Source organism: Aquarana catesbeiana, linkage group LG08 (assembly GCF_042186555.1).
Source record: "Aquarana catesbeiana isolate 2022-GZ linkage group LG08, ASM4218655v1, whole genome shotgun sequence".
Taxonomy (NCBI): domain Eukaryota; kingdom Metazoa; phylum Chordata; class Amphibia; order Anura; family Ranidae; genus Aquarana; species Aquarana catesbeiana.
Window position 1 is genome coordinate 257,163,876 of NC_133331.1, and position 19,527 is coordinate 257,183,402.

The 19,527-nt window shown below is 46.6% G+C and overlaps 1 protein-coding gene across 2 annotated transcripts in view; it reads left to right on the forward strand.

Annotated features, from left to right (window-relative positions):
* Positions 1–19,527, forward strand: part of ACY3 (aminoacylase 3) — an 81,820-nt gene that overhangs the window by 15,331 nt on the left and 46,962 nt on the right. The window contains exon 1 of one of the 2 annotated variants that reach the window (XM_073597077.1): positions 13,173–13,306. The exons of the other annotated variant lie outside the window; for it this stretch is intronic. The gene's annotated coding sequence lies outside the window, so the exon portion shown is untranslated. Of the gene's footprint in view, positions 1–13,172; positions 13,307–19,527 lie in introns of those variants that run through there. 2 annotated transcript variants of the gene reach the window in all.

A 19,527-nucleotide genomic window follows, 5' to 3' on the forward strand; every position in this document is an offset into this window, starting at 1 on the left:
CTAAAAAAAAGCACTTGTGGGTTTAACCAATCATTATTTGTACAATTCTCCTTTAAAGGGCGTGGCCTCAAAGGAGCACCATCAGGCATTCTAGGAGCATAAATTACACATATCATTTCTTGACTACCTCTTAGGCCCTTTCACACTGCGACATGAAAGTTGCGCGATCTTATCGTGATTTTACCATGATTTTTGCCGCAATTATTGATGTGACTTTGTAATCTTGAGATCTATGGACCTCAAATCGCATCAAAGTCAGACCAAAGTAGTGCAGGGACTACTCTGAAGTTGCACATATATGAATGGTGCTCATTGAAAGTCATGGGGTACGACTTGTCATGCGACTATGCAGTCCCAAGTCGCAGAATAAGTCGCAGAAGTGTGAAAGGGACCTTAAACATTTGAAAGTCCTGGAGCACCAGGACAATGAAAATGCCCCAAAAAATTACCCCATTTTGGAAAGTAAACCCAAAGTGTATTCTTTGAGGCATAATGAGTCTTTTCAACATGTTATTTTTTTCCACAAGTTTTATGTGTAAAGAAAATTAAAACACATTTTGTTTTTACACAAAGTTGTCCATTTATAAGATATTTCTAACACATAGCATGTACCCAGCAAAAATTAAACCCAAAAACACATTCTGCTACTCCTGAGTATGGCGATACCAAATGTGTGAGACGTTTACACAGCCTGGCCACATACAGAGGCCCAACATGCAGGGAGCACCATCAGGTGTTCTAGGGACATACATTTCAAATCTAATTTGATTACCATACACTTTACACCTTATTACACTTTTGTGAGGCATGGATGAACACTGATGTGGCATGGATGAGCACTGATGTGGCATGGATGAGCACTGATGTGGCATGGATGAGAACTGATGTGCCTTGGATGAGCACCGATGTGGCACAAATGAGAAATGACATGGTACGGTTGAGCACTGATGTGGCATGGATGAGCACTGATGTGGCATAGATGTGGCACAGATGACCACTGATGTGGCATGGATGTGACACGGATGAGCACTGATGTGACACGGATGAGCACTGATGTGGCATGAATGTGGCACGCATGATCACTGATGTGGCATGAATGAGCACTGATGTGACACGGATGATCACTGATGTGGCATGGATTTGGCATGGATGATCACTGATGTGGCACGGATGAGCACTGATGTGGCACGGATGAGTCATGGATGAGCATGAATGAGCCATGGATGAGCATGAGTGTCGATGGATGAGCCAGGGATGGAGCATGAATGTGGATAAGTGAGCCAGAGATGGAGCATGAATGTGGATGCATGAGCCAGGGATTGGGCATGGATGTAGATGGATGAGCCAGGAAAGAGCATGTATGAGGATTGATGAGCCAGGGATGGAGCATGAATGTGGATGGATGAGCCAGGGATAGAGCATAAATGTGTATGGATGAGCCAGGGATGGACCATGAATGTGGATGGATGAGCCAGGGATGGAGCATGGATGTGGATGGATGAGCATGAATGAGGATGGATGAGCCAGGGATGGAGCATGAATGTGGATGGATGAGCCAGGGATGGAGCATGGATGTGGATGGATGAGCATGAATGAGGATGGATGAGCCAGGGATGGAGCATGAATGTGGATGGATGAGCCAGGGATGGTGCATAAATGTGGATGGATGAGCCAGGGATGGAGCAGGGATGTGGATGGATGAGCCAGGGATGAGCATGAATGAGGATGGATGAGCCAGGGATGGAGCATAAATGTGGATGGATGAGCCAGGGATGGACCATAAATGTGGATGGATGAGCCAGGGATGGAGCATAAATGTGGATGGATGAGCCAGGGATGGAGCATAAATGTGGATGGATGAGCCAGGGATGAGCATGAATGAGGATGGATGAGCCAGGGATGGAGCATGAATGAGGATGGATGAGCCAGGGATGGAGCATGGATGAGCATGAATGTGGATGGATTGGCCAGGGATGAGCATGAATGTGGATGGATGAGCCAGGGATGGAGCATGGATGAGCATGAATGTGGATGGATGAGCATGAATGTGGATGGATGAGCCAGGGATGAGCATGAATGTGGAGGGATGAGCCAGGGATGGAGCATGAATGTGGATGGATGAGCCAGGGATGGAGCATAAATGAGAATGGATGAGCCAGGGATGGAGCATAAATGAGGATGGATGAGCCAGGGATGGAGCATGGATGTGGATGGATGAGCCAGGGATGAGCACGAATGTGGATGGATGAGCCAGGAATGAGCATGAATGTGGATGGATGAGCCAGGGATGAGCATGAATGTGGAGGGATGAGCCAGGGATGGAGCATGAATGAGGATGGATGAGCCAGGGATGGAGCATGAATGAGGATGGATGAGCCAGGGATGAAGCATGGATGAGCACGAATGTGGATGGATGAGCCAGGGATGAGCATGAATGTGGATGGATGAGACAGGGATGGAGCATGAATGAGGATGGATGAGCCAGGGATGGAGCATGAACGAGGATGGATGAGCCAGGGATGGAGCATGAATGAGGATGGATGAGCCAGGGATGGAGCATGGATGAGCATGAATGTGGATGGATGAGCCAGGGATGAGCATGAATGTGGATGGATGAGCCAGGGATGGAGCATGAATGAGGATGGATGAGCAAGGGATGGAGCATGAATGAGGATAGATGAGCCAGGGATGGAGCATGAATGAGGATAGATGAGCCAGGGATGGAGCATGAATGAGGATGGATGAGCCAGGGATGGTGCATGGATGTGGATGGATGAGCCAGGGATGGAGCATGGATGTGGATGGATGAGCCAGGGATGAGCATGAATGTGGATGGATGAGCATGAATGTGGATGGATGAGCCAGGGATGAGCATGAATGTGGATGGATGAGCCAGGGATGAGCATGAATGTGGATGGATGAGCCAGGGATGGAGCATGAATGAGGATGGATGAGTAAGGGATGGAGCATGAATGAGGATAGATGAGCCAGGGATGGAGCATGAATGAGGATAGATGAGCCAGGGATGGAGCATGAATGAGGATGGATGAGCCAGGGATGGTGCATGGATGTGGATGGATGAGCCAGGGATGAGCATGAATGTGGATGGATGAGCCAGGGATGAGCATGAATGTGGATGGATGAGCCAGGGATGAGCATGAATGTGGATGGATGAGCAAGGGATGGAGCATGAATGAGGATGGATGAGCCAGGGATGAGCATGAATGTGGATGGATGAGCCAGGGATGGAGCATAAATGAGAATGGATGAGCCAGGGATGGAGCATAAATGAGGATGGATGAGCCAGGGATGGAGCATGGATGTGGATGGATGAGCCAGGGATGAGCACGAATGTGGATGGATGAGCCAGGAATGAGCATGAATGTGGATGGATGAGCCAGGAATGAGCATGAATGTGGATGGATGAGCCAGGGATGGAGCGTGGATGAGCAAGGGATGGAGCATGAATGAGGATAGATGAGCCAGGGATGGAGCATGAATGAGGATGGATGAGCCAGGGATGGTGCATGGATGTGGATGGATGAGCCAGGGATGGAGCATGGATGTGGATGGATGAGCCAGGGATGGAGCATGAATGAGGATGGATGAGCCAGGGATGAGCATGAATGTGGATGGATGAGCCAGGGATGGAGCATAAATGAGAATGGATGAGCCAGGGATGGAGCATAAATGAGGATGGATGAGCCAGGGATGGAGCATGGATGTGGATGGATGAGCCAGGGATGAGCATGAATGTGGATGGATGAGCCAGGAATGAGCATGAATGTGGATGGATGAGCCAGGAATGAGCATGAATGTGGATGGATGAGCCAGGGATGGAGCGTGGATGAGGATGGATGAGCCAGGGATGAGCATGGATATGGATGAGCCAGGGATGGGCACAGATCAGCACTGTGGGCACTTCAGACCCGCTGCACTGGTTCCCTCCTCTCCTCACACACTGTACCAATCAGCGTGAGGAGAGGGGAGGAGCATGCTTCAGTTTGTTTACAAGTGATCACACTGTCATTGGATGGCGTGATCATGTGGTAAAGGGCCACTGTCATTGGCCCTTTACCTCGATCCGTGACACGCCTGACGGTCACAGACATTCTCGGTGTGACGTTATAGTACGCCCTCCCAGAGTTATCCAACCACGCTGTAGCCGTTTTTCGGCTATGGCCCGGTCAGCAAGTGATTAAGCAATTGTAGTTTTTTTGAGGTAGCCAGTTTTGCTGAGGTAGATGTTATGTTTAACTTTGTTAGACCTTGTCAGGGTAGGTTGTATATTAAAATGAACAATCTAGTAGAGTTGCACCTGCAGTATCCTGATAGGAACATGTATTACAATATATTCATTGGGGGGTTAATCAGGACTCACTAGGATATGGGTGTGGCAGAGAAAATGCAATGAATTCCCAGTCCTTTCAGGAGACCGGTGTGATGGATACTAGTAGCTAACCAGTCTTGAGCAGATTATTTGCCTCTGTAGGAATACAAGTCCCTTAGACCCCATTCACACAGGGGCAACACGACTTGCCGGTCGCCTCAGCGAGGCGACCTGCAAATGAATGGCCGGGCGACTTGCAAAACGACTTCTGCATAGAAGTCTATGCAAGTCGCCCCAAGTCGCCCCCGAAGTCGTACAGGAACCTTTTTCTAAGTCGGAGCGACTTGCGTCGCTCCCCTTAGAACGGCTCCATAGTACAGAACGGGAGGCGACTTGTCAGGCGACTAGGTCGCCTGACAAGTCGTCCCTGTGTGAATGGGGTCTCAAGCTTATAAGCTTGCAGAGGGAGGCATTATATTGTGCTCAGTCAGGGTCGGTTCACACTGGGGCGACTTGGGATCTGACCTGTACGCCCTCAAGTCGCCCCAGAAATAGATTCAATGGGAGTGAACGCTAGCGTCTTAATAGACATTACTGAAGTCGCTCCGACTTCAGAGCGTACTCCCTGTACTACTTTGATCCGACTTGGTAGGCGACCTGTACCATAGAAATCAATGGAAGTCGCCTCCAAGTCGGATCTCTCTGTAAAGTCAAGCGACTTTGCAGGGAAAACCCCTCCCTCCCAGAGAGCTGATTGCCCTGTGATTGGCCACAGCCGAAGTCGCCTGTCATGGAGGCGACTTCAAGTCGCCTTGTAATTTGCTGAAGTCGCGCTGAAGCCGCGGTACAAAGTCGCGCTGAAGTCGTGTTGCCCCTGTGTGAATCGAGCCTTAGGGAGAATTATTTAGAATTTGTCAGTTGCAGTCAGTCTGGGAGCCATTCAGGACTTAGATTGAGGAGGAGTATACATCATAGGTAGCTGCACTTATCACTATAAGTGGAGGTTTATTTAGGATCCTCATGCAGCTCCTGAGAGATGGGAGCTGATTGACCTGTATGCTACACAACAACAGCTAGGAGGTTTTTTTCTTCTCTCCATCTTTAGTTTTTTTTCTTGTCCGCCCAGACTATTCAGTATTGTGTACACTAATCACTGCTAGTACCCACAGCCAACCAATAAACAAAAACCCTCCCTTTTTGTGTGTATGTATATATGTGTGTATATATATATATATATATACATACAAAATACAAAGACCAGTGTGTCTTGCCTACAGTCAAGCATGGTGGTGGGAGTGTCATAGTCTGGGGAGCTACAGTTCATTGAGGGAACCGTGAATGCCAACATGTACTGTGACATACTGAAGCAGAGCATGATCCCCTCCCTTCTGAGACTGGGCCGCAGGTCAGTATTCCAACATAACAAGCTCAAACACACCTCCAAGACGACCACTGCCTTGCTAAAGAGGCTGGGGGGGGGGAAGGTGATGGACTGGCCAAGCATGTTTCCAGACCTAAACCCTATTGAGTATCTGTGGGGCATCCTCAAATGGAAGGTGGAGGAGCACAAGGTCTCTAACATCCACCAGCTCCATCATGGAGGAGTGAAAGAGGACTCCAGTGGCAACCTGTGAAGCTCTGATGAACTCCATGCCCAAGAGGGTTAAGGTAGTGCTGGAAAATAATGGTGGCCACACAAAATATTGACACTTTGGGCCCAATTTGGACATTTTCACTTAGGGGTGTACTCACTTTTGTTGCCAGCAATTTAGACATTAATGGCTGTGTGTTGAGTTATTTTGAGGGGACAGCAAATTTACACAAGCTGTACGCTCACTACTTTACATTGTAGTGTCATTTCTTCAGTGTTGTCATATGAAAAGATAGAATAAAATATTTACAAAAATGTGAGGGGTGTACTCACTTTTGTGAGATACTGTGTGTGTGTGTGTATATATATATATATATATATATATATATATATATATATATATATATATATATATATATATATAATTTTTTTTTTTTTTTCTGCGGGAAATGCAGGCACGGCAGCCCATTGAAATGAATGGGCTACCGTGCCCTCGCAAATGCTTTTCACAACACTTGGGGCAGGCTGAAGACACTCAACCATGCGGGCCGTTTTGTTAAAAAAAAAAATTCTCCTCTCCCATGTATATTGTGGAATTTTAACAACTTTGTTGCAGATTCTTACCTTTTTTCATTTTGATCAAATAACTGTTTTTCATTGTGTCCTTTTCAGTCTCCTGAATGGCAGATGCTATCAATTGATGAAATCTCAGTGCTTTGATGTGGGAAGCTGCAGTGTTGGCATCCCTTTAGCCATAGTTAATCATTTAGGGATTTCCTACCAAAATAAAACCCCTAAAAGCCCTGTTGCATTGGATTTGTGTTTTTTTTATTTTTTTCACATCCATAGGAAACTGCAGTGGCAGCAGTTTGAAATGGAATGGTCATTTATAATATCATTCAATTGCAAGATGGCTTGCGTAGCAATTGTATGTTATATTGTTTTCATAACTATGTAGCGTTTGTTTTTTCCTGCAACGGGCCATTGTGCAGCCAGCAGTCTAATCCCTCTGTGCCAGCTATTCTTAACTAGGATTCCTCCAGATGTTGCTAGGGTTTCCTTGATCTGTGAATAATTGACAGCCCCTTTTTATGGTGCCTGCATAGTTCCAGTGCCACTTGGCAGAGTCAGCAGCATGACACTATCTTATTAGCTATTGGTAACAGTGGCATTCTGACCACCACTGGGGGTCTTTCTTCCCATTGACCACCAATGTAACAGGCAATTTTTCCCACTGACCCCAATGAATTGGTTTTAGCATGGATTCACCAACACCTGAAACAGATTTTAAGGGTTCCTCTAAGGTAAAAGGTTGAGAAAGGCTGCTCTGTGTAGCAGCTGGTGGAAGCCAGTGCCTTCCTTCGGGTCCTTTCACAAGTGCGGTCTGCCCCGCGGACTCTGTTTTGCTCAGTGGGGGATCACTCTGCTGATCTCCACTGAGCAGGCAGATGACAGGTCTGTCTCTGCTCACTGTGTAGAGATGGACCTGTCAGAGCCCCGCTCATCTGTATGCAGGGCCGGACTGGGTATAAAAACCAGCCCTGGAAAAAATGTCATACCAGCCCCATAGCATTATAATACCAGCCCAACAGCATAACGTCATTATTTTCTTGTTCATAAAATGGAAAACCATGCATTTTAAAGCACATTTAAAGAGTGCATTATATATAGATAAGACACATATAAAAGCACATAGGGCTTTATATATATATATATATATATATATATATATATATATATATATATATATATATATATATATACACTGCTGTGCGTTCGCTGCTTACACAGTGCTGTGTTAGGAAATCCAATAAATCGCTTCCCTAACACTGACCCGCCTCTCAGCCAATCAGGTGCACTGGGTCTGGTTACCTGTCACCTGATTGGCTGGAGCGACAGGCGCTGTGATTGGAGGGAGCGTGGAGCAACGCGCTGACCTGAGACAGGTAAGTGCCGGGCGGGGGGGACACTGGCAGGAATTGATGGGGCAAACTGGCGGCAATTGATGGGGCAAACTGGCGGCAATTGATGGTTACAGTGGCTGCGTTTGATGGCATAGTGGCTGCGTTTGATGGGCTCAGTGGCTGCGTTTGATGGGCACAGTGGCAGCATTTAATGGGCACAGTGGTGGCGCTTGATGGGCACAGTGGTTGTGTTTAATGGGCACAGTGGCTGCAATTGATGGTACAGTGGCTGCGTTTGATGGCACAGTGGCTGTGTTTGATGGGCACAGTGGTGGCAATTTATGGGTACAGTGGCTGCGTTTGATGGGCACAGTGGCTGTGTTTGATGGGCACAGTGGTGGGAATTTATGGGCACAGTGGCTGCGTTTAATGGGCACAGTGGCTGCAATTTATGGGTACAGTGGCTGTGTTTAATGGGCACAGTGGCTGCAATTGATGGATACAGTGGCTGCATTTGATGGCTCAGTGGCTGCGTTTGATGGGCACAGTGGCGGGAATTTATGGGCACAGTGGCTGCGTTTAATGGGCACAGTGGTGGGAATTTATGGGTACAGTGGCTGCGTTTGATGGGCACAGTGGCGGCAATTTATGGGTACAGTGGCTGGGCTTGATGGCCCAGTGGCTGCGTTTAATGGGCACAGTGGCTGTAATTTATGGGCACAGTGGCTGTGTTTAATGGGCACAGTGGTGGCAATTTATGGGTACAGTGGCTGCATTTGATGGCACAGTGGCTGCGTTTAATGGGCACAGTGGTGGCAATTTATGGGTACAGTGGTGGCGCTTGATGGGCACAGTGGTTGTGTTTAATGGTGGGCACAGTGGCTACAATTGATGGGTACAGTGGCTGCGTTTGATGGCACAGTGGCTGCGTTTGATGGGCACAGTGGCAGGAATTTATGGGCACAGTGGCTGCGTTTAATGGGCACAGTGGTGGGAATTTATGGGCACAGTGGCTGCGTTTGATGGGCACAGTGGCTGCGTTTGATGGGCACAGTGGCTGTGTTTAATGGGCACAATGGTGGCAATTTATGGGTACAGTGGCTGCGTTTGATGGCACAGTGGCTGCGTTTAATGGGCACAGTGGTGGCAATTTATGGGTACAGTGGCTGCGCTTGATGGCACAGTGGCTGTGCTTAATGGGCACAGCGGCTGCAATTGATGGGCACAGTGGCTGCGTTTGATGGGCACAGTGGCTGCGTTTGATGGGCACAGTGGCGGGAATTTATGGGCACAGTGGTGGGAATTTATGGGCACAGTGGCTGCATTGATGGGCACAGTGGCTGTGTTTAATGGGCACAGTGGTGGCAATTTATGGGTACAGTGGCTGGGCTTGATGGCCCAGTGTCTGCGTTTAATGGGCCCAGTGGCTGTAATTTATGGGCACGGTGGCTGTGTTTAATGGGCACAGTGGTGGCAATTTATGGGTACAGTGGCTGGGCTTGATGGCCCAGTGGCTGCGTTTAATGGGCACAGTGGCTGTGTTTAATGGGCACAGTGGTGGTAATTTATGGGTACAGTGGCTGCGTTTGATGGCACAGTGGCTGCGTTTAATGGGCACAGTGGTGGGAATTTATGGGCACAGTGGCTGCGTTTGATGGGCACAGTGGCTGTGTTTAATGGGTACAGTGGTGGCAATTTAGGGGTACAGTGGCTGGGCTTGATGGCCCAGTGGCTGCGTTTAATGGGCACAGTGGCTGTAATTTATGGGCACAGTGGCTGTGTTTAATGGGCACAGTGGTGGCAATTTATGGGTACAGTGGCTGCGTTTGATGGCACAGTGGCTGCGTTTAATGGGTACAGTGGCTGTAATCGATGGGTACAGTGGCTGGAATTTATGGGCACAGTGGCTGTAATCGATGGGTACAGTGGTTGGAATTTATGGGCACAGTGGCTGTAATCGTTGGGTACAGTGGCTGGAATTTATGGCCACAACAGGAGAGAGAGAGAGGGAGAGAGAGGGAGAGAGAGAGAGAGAGAGAGAGAGAGATGGGCACAACAGAGGAGAGAGAGAGATGGGCACAACAGAGGAGAGAGAGAGAGAGAGAGAGAGAGATATTTTGTACCTTAATTCTTGTGCTGCAGCTTCACGGCCGGCCACTTCTATTATCCTTGTGCAGATTAGTGGGCGGTGCTGGCGCCGCACAGGACGAGAAAAATCAAGCAGCACGGTGTTCTCCTGCTCCTCCCCTCACGCACACAGAGGCATATTAGTTGAGTGTGGGCGGCGCCGGATCGGAGGAGGAGACACAGTCATTGCATAGTGCGGCAGCCGCCGACACAGGCTTACACAGGCAGCCAGCCAAGCTCCGAGGCAAAAGCGGCCTCAGGGGTACTAAATGCAGCCAGCCTACCGGGAAATATCCCGGTATCCCGGTAGGCCAGTCCGGCCCTGTCTGTATGGGGAGATTGGATGAAAATGGACCACCTGTCTGTTTTCATCCGATCCCATCTGAACCTATCCACCAGATAGGTGGAAAATAGGGTCACCATCCATCTGCTTTTCACAGACAGGATCAGATCGGATAGCAGCGGGTGATCCATAGAGATGAATGGAGTGTCCGATCAGGTCCGCCTGAAAAACTAACAGGCGGACCTGATCAGAAAGCCGGTGTGAAAGGGGTCTTACTGATATTTTCATCTGGATTGCTAGTCCTCCTGTGGGCCTCTGAAAGTTGTACACTGTTTACCTCCTTGTATTTCTTACTGCCAGCGTTCTGCAAAAATGTTTGCTTACTGTCCTGAATGATGGCAAAGTTCAGAGCTATCAAAGCTATCAGAGCACATGTTGGACTAAAACTTGCATCCGCTTGAATCACATAAACGCAACATTGCTGGTGAGAATTACTTATCCCTATCTACAGCCTAGCTTAATCATTGTATTTCTGTATACTTCATATACTGATTATATGTATCTGTATTTGTTTTTTCTCAATAGTTTCACCCACCCTGTTTTGTTAGTATAGCTTCACAACTAAACTCAGTCTGGCTTATTGCAGAATTGGAAGATTTAGCTGCATGTCGAGCTACACACAGGGAAATGTGTAGCGGAGACAGAACAGTGAAACAGCGGCTGCTAAAACAGGGACTACTTGCTATACAGCAGCTAACCAGTGGGTACACAATGGCTACACAGAGGCCTACTATACTGTCAACGCAGCCATTTGCCTATGGCAACCCAGCAGCCTTTACATAGTCAAGCATCTCCACAAGCAACATGTTGGAGAGTAAGGCATCTTCACTTAAAACAAGGTCTCAAGTCTTTGGTTCCTCTAGATCCTCTTCTGCAAGTAATGCACTTTCTATAGCATGTGCAAAAGCTCAAGCTGGAGCAGCCTTTGTTGGGCAAAAAAAGAGAGAGCATGATTAGAGGCTGAGAAAATGCAACAAGGAGCAAGATTAGAGGCTGAGAAGGTGCAATACAAAGCACGACTACAGAAGGTGTGACAAGAGGCAGGCTTAGAGGCCGAGAAAGCATAATTACTGATTGAGAAGGTGCAACAAGAAGCACATTTAGAGGCTTAGAGTGCGCAACTAGAGGTTGTGAAGGTGCAACAAGAGGCCCATTTAGAGGAAAAGAGAGCATGACTAGAGGCTGAGAAGGTGCAACAAGTTACATCCTTGGAAATGCAGAAAGCCCTACTAGAAACAAACCTAAAAAAGCTTGCTATAGAGAAAGCAGTGTCGGTCGCTATAGCCGAAGCAGAGGCCTTAGAATTAGCTGTATACCCTGATAGTGAACTCAATAGATGCAGCAGTGTGCTCAGTGTAGAAGCTGAACCTCAAGATCTTCTACAACGCACTTCAGACTACATCTATCAACACTCCAAACCAAGCAGCAAGAAAGACTACGAGGAGAAAAATTGAGAATACCTAATAGCACCACCGCAAGTCAGCAACAAGTCTCAAATCTGCAAACAAGACTCCAAACAAAGTGAAACCTCTTGCGTCAGACATCTTACATGCATAGGTGTGCGCAGCCTATTGCATTAGGGTGTGCACCTCAAAGCTCCAACACATTTGCATTTGACATATTTACCTGCTTCTTCCCCGCTCTCCATCCTGAAACAATGGGAGGAAGGGGGAGCAAGGGAGCACATGGGAGACCTGGGCAACAGAAGGAAGAGGATCGGGGAAATGAGGGGTGGCAGGGGTGGCATATATTAATACCAATCCCCTATATTTTCCTCGTGTGGCAGCTGAATGTTGACAAAAAGGAGAGGAGAAGCCTACTTTCAGCTGCTGCAGGAGGAAAATACAGATCGGTTCCACTAAATTCCACCCATGCCACCTCTCCTGTCCAGGTTCTGAGGGTCGGCAAGGAAGAGTTGTGGTTTACCTGTCACCTGCATTGACAGGTTGCCAACCCCAGGATTAGGGTGTGCCCAGGCACACCTGGCACACCCCTTGCGCACGCCTATGCTTACATGCAAGGTACCAGAATCTACAAATTATCCTCCAGGTCCTGCCTTTACTTCAGAACAATACATCAAGGACTGGGTTAAACCAGAAACTCTTAAAAGGTATGATCTCACACCACCTTTCCACCATAGCAATACACGGCTAGCTATTCAAGCCATTGTAGACTTTGCCGAGTTCTTTGCATGATGCAAATTAGTCACAAAAGCTAGAGTCTGGCAATCTTCTTTCCAAAACACTGTCAGAGGCTTAGACCTGTTATGCAGTGAAGATAGACCTCCTGATCAAATGGCTTGGAAAGGAGTCAACTGAACATGTCAAGTGAATCAGGACAATAAATATAACCTACCCAGACACTGGCCTTAAAATGATCTGGGGTAGACTTGACGAATGTTATGGGTCAGGAGAAGCAAAAGAAAATGGACTATTCAAGTGACTTGATAACTTTCCTAAGAGACCTAGCAAGGCTTATAAGAAACTCAGAAAAACTAAATAACTTACTAATGGAACTTCAGGTAGCCAAAGCCGAATGGGACTTACAAGGACTTGTCTTCCTTGAGACAGCCAGAGGCTTCAACCCCATTGTACAAAAGTTACCCTATAACTTACAAGAGCACTGGGTCACACATGGCTCCAAATATAAAAGACAGTATAATGTTCCATTCTAATTTCTCTGTTTTGTGGACTTTGTAAGCCAGTAACCTAGAACAAGAAATGATCCTAGAGGATCCTACAGGACTGAACCCTAGCAAACCTCCAGTAGCAGTACAAAAAACTAATGTGACTCCTCCAGATTCTTTTCACAGGTCTGCGAGATCCTCTAACTCAGAGACAAAGCTCAAAGATCCTGGTAAGCAGTGTCCTTTGCACCGGAAGCCATATCCTCTTCCAAAGTGTTGAGCCTTCAGAGAGAAGCCCACAAAGGGTCGCAAAGTCTTTCTGAAGGAAAACAACATCTGTTGCAAGGGCTGCTCATTGACATCTCACTTTGCCAAGGATTTTAAGGTCAGTGTAAAATGTACAGAATGTGACAGCTCAGATTACAACACAGCTTTACACCCAGGGCCATCCCTGTGGACATTACAACGCACCGACAGCACAACCACTTCCTCATAAAGAAACTGCCATACACTACCCACTTGCTGTGTCCCTTCATAAGCCCGTCTAGTGACAACCTTGTCTGTTACAGTGACCAAGACCATTTAGGGTGCAATGCCTTTCAAAGAACAAAAGAGGACAATCAGGAAGCAATGTCTATTAAGGACAAACTCTTCTTGGACATAATGGGAGCAGTCTAATCAAAGTTGACAAAAACATCTGGGTCGCACCTCTTCCCTTCAGACCCCAGAGGCGACAGTTACCAAGTACAAAGGCGTTTCTCTTATCTTCAAAATTATTTTTAAAGAAAGCCAGAGATGAGAGACCACTTCTTTGCTTTTATGGAGGAAATCTTTGAGAACGAGAGAAACATGCAGAAATAGCCCCCACTCTTAAAGTGATTGTAAAGGCTCGTTTTTTTTGTTTTTCTTTAAATATCAAGCATGTTATACTTACATCCTCTGTGCAGTTGGATGTTCACAGAGTAGCCCGGATCCTGCTCTTCTTGGGTCCTTCTTTGCTGCTCCTGGCCCCTCCCTCCTATTGAGTGCCCCCATAGCCAGCAGCTTCCTATGTGTCAGGTACTCACCAGGGCCAAAATGCTAAGAGTGGCTTCCCTTGCAACTGAGTGCGCGATACCCCTGAAAGTGGCACAGAGGGTATCAGGCACGGAGAGGCACGGGTCGCCAGCAGGTGGTCAAGGCTTGCGAGGATATATTCAAGCGAGGAGTAGACCCATGCAGAGCGGACTTGGACCAATGAGACGCCTGGCTGGGACTCAAACACCTCGATCTGGCGACGGGAACTGGAGTAGGGTCAACTGAAGAGGCCGAGGGTCAAGCACAGAGGTCCGGGTGTAGAGGAGTCCTAGGTGGGGAGGTCATACACGAGAGTCCAGAACATAGAATGGATCCTGGAGCAGGCTGAGGATCAAACACAGGGTAGGGCAAATGCAAGTCTTTAGGGCAGGCCGAGGGTCAAACACAGGGTATTAATAATAGCAAGTCCTTTGAGCAAAGCCTGGGGTCGAGCATGGAAGTCAGGCCGAAGCAAAGTTCTTATGAGAGAAGCCGAGGGTTAAACATGGAGAGTAGACAAGCAGAGAAGTCCTTAAACAAGCCGAGGGTCAAGTACTGGAGAGATTCAGGGATGGTCAAGACTATCCGGGTCACAACAGGCAGTCACAGGTACACAGAGCTAGGAACAGGAACACTGGAAGCTAAAGAGACAAACCAGCAACTAGAAAGGGGAAGAGCTGCCTTTATATAGGCCCGCCAGGGGGATATCATGCTGTGCACACACGTGCCCACGCCGATGCACCGCATCTCGCACCCGCGTGCACTGACCCGTTCGGATCGCGCGCTCGTATTCACCGACCTGTCGGATCATGCACCAGTATGCGCTGGTGTGCTACTCCACCACGCAGGTGCACAGGGATGCGCCAATACTGACAGGCTCTAATTCTACTATTTCTCTGACACTATGGGGGCACTGGAGCCGAGTCACAGCCCCGTGTGTCCATTCAGACACGGAGCCCTGACCTGGCCCCACCCCCCTCTCTGCCCTGATTAGCTTACTGACTTTGATTGATTGTCGCAGGAACCAGTAGCACTGCTGCTGTGTCTCAGCCAATCAGGAGGAGTGTCCCGGACAGCTTCGACATTCTTGGACATCGCTGGAGAGAAATGGGGCTCAGGTAAGTAATTAGGAGGTGCTGGGGTGGCTGCTACACACAAAATGTTTTTTATCTTAATACATGGAATGCATTAAGATAAAAAAACTTCTAGGGGGTTCTCCTACACTTTCACAGAGGCTCTGTTGCTTTCATATCTGACATCCAACAAATGTTTAATTGCTTCCTTGTCAGAGAAAAAGACAGAAAGTTCTTGTGATTTCTTTGATTTAGAGATAATGACCCCTCCGGAGACATGATTGAGTACTGCATTAAGGGGTACACATCTTTGGCAACAGCCCTTCTCCTGCAGTTGCTGTCTACAGACTCAGATGTTCTGCTCAGGTGGGAGAGCCTGAACATGGCTCAGATGTCAGACAATTCATAGAAAGGGACTTCTACATAGATGACTGTTTAAAATCTCTACCTTCCAAAGAGTCTGCAATTAGTCTCCTAAAAAGAATACAGCAAATGCTATCCTGCTCCAACCTCAGGCTTGACAAGATTGCTTCCAACAGTATAGAAGTAATAGAATCTTTCCCTTCCCAAGACCACTCTAATGATCTAAGACTCTTATGCAGCATACACACGAGCGGACTTTTCAACCGGACTGGTCCGACGGACCGAGTCCGACGGACAATCCGATCGTGTGTGGGCTTCATCGGACCTTCAGCTGACTTTTCCAGTCGAAAATATGGCGGACTTTAGATTTGAAACATGCTTCAAATCTTTCCGACGGACTTGAGTCCGGTCGAAAAATCCGCTCGTCTGTATGCTAGTCTGACGGACGAAAACCCACGCTAGGGCAGCTATTGGCTACCGGCTATCAACTTCCTTATTTTAGTCCGGTCGTACGTCATCACGTACAAATCCGTCGGACTTTGGTGTGATCGTGTGTAGGCAAGTCCGTTCGTTCAAAAATCCATCGGAAGTCCGTCAAAAGTCTGACGAAAGTCCGCCGGAATGGCTGTCAGACTTTTGTTGCCGAAAAGTCTGCTCGTGTGTACGCGGCCTTAGACTTAGGGCCAGACACTTTACCTGTACAATGCAGTGCCCCACTGCCCCTTAATAAAAAAACTCTTGGGTAGAATGGAGAAATTCTCTCAAGCTTTATCTAATCTGCGTATTTTATGTTCATATGCTCCTATACCCTCTACAGAAGTACAAAGCCAAAAACTATATTCTCTGCATATTCTCTGATGCTTCTGTCAAAGCAATAGCTGCTGTTGCCTACTTAAAAACTGTAGATGTTACAGCACACCACATAGGAATTGCCATGGGCAAAGCAAAACTGGCTCCACACCCTGAGCACACCATACCTAGACTAGAACTCTGTGTTGCAGTATTAGCTGTTGAGCTAGCCGAACTTATTGCATCAGAAATGGCCACTGACCTTAAAGATTCCAATTTCTACACTGACAGCAAGGTGGTGTTGGGCTACATCTATAATGAGACTAGATGATTCAATGTTTATGTCAACAACAGAATGTTAAGGATTAGGAGATCTACCTGTCCAACACAATAACACTATGTGACTACTGACCATAACCCTGCAGACAAGAGCTGTCAGTGCATGTCATTTTAAGGACACAACATGGTTTACAGGACCTGCATTCTTGTACAGCACAGAACAGAGTAATCCTAATAGTGACACAATTGAGCTAGTAGATCCAGGCTCAGATGTTGAAATCCACCCTGAGATCTCCACACTTAAGACAGTAACTTCTGACAGTCAGCTTAAATCCCACAAATTTGACAGATTCTCAACTTGGAAGTCACTCGTTGGAGCTTTTACTTACCTCATCCATATAGCTCATTCCTTTAAACATGCCACCCATGCAAGTGACGATGACTGCAAAGGCTGGCACCACTGTCAACAGATTAGTTCAGCAGAATTCCAGCAGCCTCAAGACTTTATCATCCGCACTGTGCAATATGAAACTTATACCAGGGAGATTGACTGTATCTTAAACAAGAAATCAATTCCCACTGACAGTGCTCTGCAAAAATTTGATCCATTTCTTGATCAAAATGGCCTATTGAGGGTAGACGGCCATCTCAAGAAATCAAACTTAGGACCAGATGAGAAAACCCCCCTAATAATTCTTGGCCATCATCACATTGCTTCCTTGATTGTGCTATACCATCACCTCCAAGTCAAACATTAAAGACGACTATTTACAGAAGGGGCTTTTTACGAGCTGCTGGCTTGTGGATAGTTGGAGCTAAAAGATGTGTGAGGGGTGTAATTTACTACAAACGCACAAGGTGGCTAATCTTCTACCTGATAGACTCACTCCAGACCCTCCTTTCACCAATGTTGGCCTTGATGTCTTTGGCCCATTGGAGGCCATGTGAAACGCATCCCTTCAGAAAGAGGCACTAATTTTGTTGGGGCAGCCAAAGAACTGAATATTTCTTCAAACATTGACACCAAAGGAATGGAGAGGTATCTTAGTGATCGGGCTGTACATGGTCTTTCAACCCACCTCACTTATCACACATGGGAGGAGCCTGGGAAAGAATGATCGGCATAGCTCGTAGAATACTGGATTCTATATTTCTTCAAGTAGGAACTGCAAGTCTGACATCTGACTTCTATGACAGAGGTCTCAGCCATTATCAGTGTCAGACCTTTAACTCCAGTCCCAAATGACCCAGAGGACCCTACGTTGCTTACTCCAGCAACACTTTTAACCCAGAAAACGGAAGTAGTCAGTGCTCCTCCTGGAGACTTTAACACTAAAGACTTGTATTTTTGTATTTGCGCCAGTGGAGACAAGTGCAAAGCCTTGCAAACACCTTTTGAGACAGGTGGAGAAAACAATACATTTCTACTTTGCAACCATGGAAAAAGCGGAAGGAGAGCAAGCCTAATCTAAAGGAGGGTGATCTTGTTCTTGTGAAGGACTGTCAATATCAAAGAAATTAGTGGTCTTTAAGCCTTATCAAAAAAACTCTTTCAAGTGAATACACGAAAGTCAGGAAGCTTGAAGTTAAAGTTCACACGAACAGGGAAGCAAAGGTGTTCCTTAGACCAGTGTCTTATCTGGTCTTACTCTTTTCTTCTAAGGACCCAAATAGTGGTATCCGTTGATACCAGGCAGGTAGTGTTGTGGTGTTTTGCCTGCAATATCAGATTTGACCACAGGATGGAGCCAGTGGTAAATTTTCTGTTTTTGCAGAAACTAGAAACTGTTCACCTTTAACAAAGGTTCCCATCATTCTTCAGAATTCTTCTGAGAATTCAGACTCCATCTTAGAGACTGAAAGAAGGCACCAGCTATCAGAGCACATGTTGGACTAAAACTTGCATCCCCTAAATGCTGCATCACTGGTGAGAATTACTTATCGCTATCTACAGCCTACCTTATTCATTGTATTTCTGTAAACTTCATATACTAATTATATGTATATGTATTTGTTTTTTTCTCAATAGTTTCATCCACCCTGTTTTAGCTTCAAAATGATACTCGGTCTTGCTTATTGCAAAATAGGAGGGCTTAGCTGCATGTCCAGCTGCACACAGGGAAACGTGTACCTTCCTACCTGTACATTTAACACTTGCCCTTAACTTGGCCTAAAGTACTCATGCCTTAGCAGGCAAAATGCTGTATAAATAATTAGTTTGTTCAAGCATCCAGGGATAAAGATAATGATGAATAACAGGTTATCTCCCACACTCCAAAGGCTGGCCATACATAGGTAGAATTTCGAAGAATTTTCTTTTAAAAATCTTATCTAATAATTTTCGTTTGAATTTCGCACCATTAGTGGGCTGCAGCGTAGCTGATTTTCATGCAGCCATCGAATTTGAGTGATTGGGCATGTTGGAAATTTTTCTAAAAATGAACACTCAATGATAGGAGAATCGTGCAAGAAATATAATCGAAAAATAAATACGCATGAGTGCAAGAAAAGAAAATTCCCGGAAAGAAAAGACGATTCCCAGCCACAAAAATTATTTTTTTGTAGCAACAGGAGGTGAAATTGAAGGCTTGGTTGGTCGAATTTTGAAATCAATGGTGGTGCCATCGGATCACAAAATGCACAAAATTTCTGATTTTCGAAAGAAAATTTGTTCAGGATTCTACCCATATATGGCATGCATAAGACATGCTGGTAGGTTAAATGGCTCTGGTCCAAGTTGACCCTAGTATGTGTAAGTATGAATGTGAGTTAAGGACCTTAGATTGTAACCTCCTTGAGGGCAGGGACTGATGTGAATGTATAATAAATATGTAAAGCACTGCGTAAATTGACGGCACTATATAAGTACCTATAATGAATAAATAAAATCGCATTCTTTAAGCAAGTGGTCCACACAGTTACTTTCCATTCGCCATGTGCAGGGATCGTTGACTCTGGCAAGGTCCAGTTTTCCTTCCGGAACCAGTCAGACAGTCTCAGAGCATTGTCAAGCTAACCAACCCTCTTCAGACACTTCTGAAGCGGA